General features: G+C 32.8%; 1 non-coding gene across 1 annotated transcript; it reads left to right on the top strand.

Annotated features, from left to right (window-relative positions):
- The first annotated feature begins 4,241 nt into the window (after positions 1 to 4,241).
- LOC121205560 (small nucleolar RNA R71) lies at positions 4,242 to 4,348 on the top strand. The gene has a single exon (XR_005900636.1). It is a non-coding gene; the product is annotated as a small nucleolar RNA R71 (small nucleolar RNA).
- Positions 4,349 to 4,837: the final 489 nt, after the last annotated feature.

The following is a 4,837-nucleotide window of genomic DNA, read 5'->3' on the forward strand; positions in this document are numbered from 1 at the left end:
TCTTTACAATTTAGTCCTTAAGCTCGTAAATAGAAATTTATACAATTTCATCCCTAACCCATGCTAGTCGAATTTATTATGTAGACATATCAACTCATACAAATCATTATTTCACAATTTCACCATGTATTTTTACTATTTTTACAAATAAATCCCTTATTGACATTTTCATCAAAAATTACTTTACAAAACTTGTTTATTTGTCAATAAGGACTCATAATCTTTCATAAAACTTTATAAATCATACAAACATGTTCATGGAAAAACCCTAATCCTTTAACAATTTTGCAAATTAGTCCCTGGGCTAGCTAGATTAAGCTACGATTTCAAAAACATAGAAATCATTAAAAACGGGATCAAAAATCATACCATACAATTGGAGAAGTCTAACTGAATGCTCAACCTTTAAAAAATGGTGTTTTCTACCCTATTTTCGATGGAAGAAACTAACCAAGAAGATGATGCTTTTTTTTTACCTATTTTACCTTATTTATTAATTTACCTTATTAACATTTAACTAAAAACTTAAAATAATATAATTTATGTCCATAAAAGTCCACTTATATTATATGTAACAACTTATTTTTAGTTAAATCAGAACAGTTGTTTTTCGACCACAAATCTAAAGTCAAAATAATTATTTTATTATTATTTTAATGTTTATAGCATGATAATGTGATTGTGTGAAAATTTTATTAAGAAATTTTATCGTTTGAATGTTTAATTTAATAAAAAAGACTAAATCGCGTAAAGTGTAAAACTTGTGTTCTATTATCTAAAGGTGTTAAATGGCTATGAAATTAAATAGTGGTGGTCCTTATGTGGTAATTAATCCATTGTTATTATGAGTGGACAAGTATGGCCATTAATTAGGTGATTGGATGATTTATTATTAAGGTTAAATTTGTAATTTAGTTATTAAAGATTAATTAAATAAAACAAATAAAATTTTAATTCTTTCATCTTATTCATTGCTGAAATTGAAGAGAAAAGCCATATTTTAGGGTTAAAGCTTCGGTCACTTGCTAGCTTAATTGTAAGTTCATTTTTGTCCCGTTTTTAATAATTTCTATGTTTTTCAAATCGTTGTAGCTTAGTCTAACTAGTCCAGGGACTATTTTGTGAAATTATTATAGGTTTAGGGTTTTTCCATTGATGAATCTATATGTGTTTTGATGTTTAATGGTAGAAAATGCATGCTTATTGTTAGATAAACAACATTTGTTAAGATATTTTTAGTAAAATGTCTAATTAGGGATTAAATTGTGAAATGTGTAAATTTTATGGTTAAATTGTGAAATAAATGAAAAATATGGACTGCTAGGGACCTAATTGAAATTCTACTAGCATGGATTTTGGTTGAATTGCATGAATTTGTAATTTTATGAAATAAGGACTAAATTATAAAAATGTTGAAATGTTAGGGGAAAAATGTAAAATTTCCTTAATATGTGTTTTGGATTAAATTGAATAGAGAAATTATTAAATAAGTTAATTTTGATTACATTTAGATCAAGAAAAGCAAAATTCGAATTTAAATCAGGGGAAGAACAAAGAATCGGACTAATCGATTTATTTCGCTATTTTTGTATTCGAGGTAAGTTCGCATGTAATAAGCATTATTATATTTGTATTTTTAAATGCTTTGATATTGCATAAATTGTGAATACGACCTTGAGGATATATTCAACAATGATTCGGCAAACAAGAAATCTCAATTCAATCTTAGGAATAAATTAGGATACAAATGACATGTCATTAGGGGTTCTGTGATTTGGGTACTGGTTTGTACATCCTACCGGTGGTTGAGTTATGCGGCATATGTTGTGAATACTCATCAGCTTGTGTGAGCAACACCTATAGCTTCATCATGACCATCGGCTTGTGTGAGCAGACCCGTTAATAGCTCAAGAGTGAGCATTATATGTGATACGAGATTGAGATAGCTTCAGCTATATATATGGCATTTAGGGTGCAAGTTTCCCGAGTATCCAATAGTATTCTGAATGGTTCAATGGTTATATCGGAGATGTGGTTGTGTAAATGTTGATACGATGTTGTACAGGTATGTACATAAACCGTACAAGCATTGAATTGAAGAAACTTGTGAAATTTATATTTAATTTTGGGAATGGAAATTGTGGTAGGTTGATGGTTCAAAATGAGATATATTATTATATGTTTTAATAGTTTATTGCTATATGAACTTACTACGCTTTATAGCTTACTTTGTTTATTTTTCATGTTTTATAGTAAAATCAAAGCTAGTTCAGATTTGGGAATCGTCAGAGACTTCATCACACTATCCAACTAACACTTTGGTACTTTTGAACTAAAGTATTTTGTGTATATAGCATGTATAGGGACTTTGATCATTTTGGTATATGTATTGTTAATGAATTTAGTCATTTGAAATGGCTTGTAATTATTAAGTGTTTGGTTTTGTATATAGCCATGAGAGTTGGCTTATTTTGGTCGATTTGGTTATGTATATATTTGTGCAAATGGCTCTTGTTATGTGCTTGATTATGGATATGTGTTGCTAGTTGGTATTTGGTAATTAGGGGTACTAAAAGATTGAGAATTGAATTTGGTATGTTTGTGAGATTAGGTAAATGATGTATGTTTAAAAGTGATTATATTGTTCATTTGAGATTATAAGTTTTGGTAGGAAATTGAATGGCCCATTATGGTATTGATGTGTTTTGTATTGGTTGGTATTGAAATGGTATGAGTTATACTTGATTGAGGTTGGTTGAATGCATAATTATGCTATGTTTTTGTGCCAATTGGGTTTGTTTAGGTTTTTACAAGTTTGGGTGGCAAGATGGCTTGGTAAATAGCCTATTTTTGTCCACACGAGTAGAGACACGAGCGTGTGTCTCAGCCGTGTGTGACACACGGTCAGCTTACATGACCGTGTGTTCTCTGGTGTTGAAATAAAAATCAAGTCAGCATGCTCCACATAGCTCAACACACGGGCGTGTGACTTGGCCGTGTAGCATAAGTCAATATACCCTATAGGTTTGGCACGGCCTAGCACACGGCCTGGCACACGGGTGTGTGTGGCCATTTCTTAGGGCACATGGGTTACTCACACGGGCGTGTATGTTGGCTGTGTGACCCAGGTCAGAGAGTTACACGGGGTAGAACATGAGGTAGGACACAGGCTGGGACACAGCCATGTGATTCCATTTGGGATGTCCACACGGCCTGTGACACGGGTGTGTTTTTTGCAGTGTGAGACACACGGCCAGGCCACATAGGCTTGTGTCCCCTGTAGTTTGAAAAAATTTTCTAAGTTTTTCAGAAATTTCGTAAGTTATCGGTTTAGTCTCAAACTACTCCAATAGCATGTTTTGGGCTTCGTAGTCTCGTATTAGGGATAATGTGGTTGATGTTGAATGATGATTACATGAAATTGAAATATGTATGTGAAATGTATGTTTGTTTGTGTTATAATTCCGGTAATGCTCCGTAACCCTATTTCAGCATTGAATACGAGTGAGGGGTGTTACATTATAAATGGTCCATTAACCATTTAATCCTTCCACATTAAAGTTCCATAGAAATTTGACACATTTAACTAATAGAACTTTACTTTTACACCTTTTTTGATTTAGTACTTTTCGTTTAATTAAGTATGCAAATATCAAAATTTCTTAACAAAATTTTTTTACGACATTAGTAACATATTGTAGACATTAAAATAACAATAAAATAAATATTTGCTCGTCAAATTTGTGGTCCCAAAATCATTGTTTCGATTTCACTAAAAATGGGCTGTTACAGTTACTCCAAGAAAATTTTGGATGGTTACGCCATGAAGGATTATAGAAGTTGGAATGTGGTCCTTATCCACTTCTATTTTGGTGTTGATTCCCTACAAAATAAACAGACTTGGGATTTGATGGAAAATTCTCGAAAGAATGATTATCCTTACAATATACATAGGAAACAACATCAACTTAACTCGGTGGCTGAGCTACAACATGATTTAAACTATTAATAATAAATTGTTTTCAACATTGGTGTCTACTTCATGCACTTTAGCTACTCATCTTTCTGAAGCTGCTCAATTAGATGGCCACTGGTAATTGTTATTGGTTATTCTCTCAATGATCCCGTAAGCCTCATTAGAAGAATTCAACAAGAGAGCACCATTTGCAGAAGAATCTAGCAAGAACCTTTTGTGTGTGTTGAGACCATTATAAAATGTCTCTAAATGGATGGAATGTGGAATCCTGTGGTGAGGGCATGTACGAAGTAACTACTTGAATCTTTCCCATACCTCATATAAGGATTCATCATCCATCTGCAAGAAAATGGTGATCTCATTTCACAACTTAGCATTTTTGCTAGGTGGGAAATACTTTACCAGAAAGTGTTCAGCTAATTCTTCTCCTGTTGAAATTGAATGTGGTGGCAACGAATTAAGCCATGCTCGTGCTTGATCTTGCAACGGCTATGGAAACAACTTCAATCTCAATGCTTCTTCAGTTACACCGACTATTTTAAAGGAATCACTCACCTCTATGAATAGTCTAAAGTAAAGGTGTGGATCTTCTGTAGGTATTCCACTAAACTGACCCATTATTTGACACATATGGAACATCACAGGCATCAATTAAAACTGTGGTACCTTTATCTGTGGTCTCCTAATTCCCGTATTTAATTCATTAAAAAGGGGCACAACGTATTGCCTTATAGCTTGATCCCTGTCATTAGCAATAAGAATTGGATTGTGAACATTAGTGACTCCATTTCCTTGACCATCATTTTGATTTCCAAGGTCCATTTCTGTGGCTTGTCTTTGGGCAAATCTTTCTCATCTTCT

Source organism: Gossypium hirsutum, chromosome A08 (genome assembly GCF_007990345.1).
Source record: "Gossypium hirsutum isolate 1008001.06 chromosome A08, Gossypium_hirsutum_v2.1, whole genome shotgun sequence".
Classification (NCBI taxonomy): domain Eukaryota; kingdom Viridiplantae; phylum Streptophyta; class Magnoliopsida; order Malvales; family Malvaceae; genus Gossypium; species Gossypium hirsutum.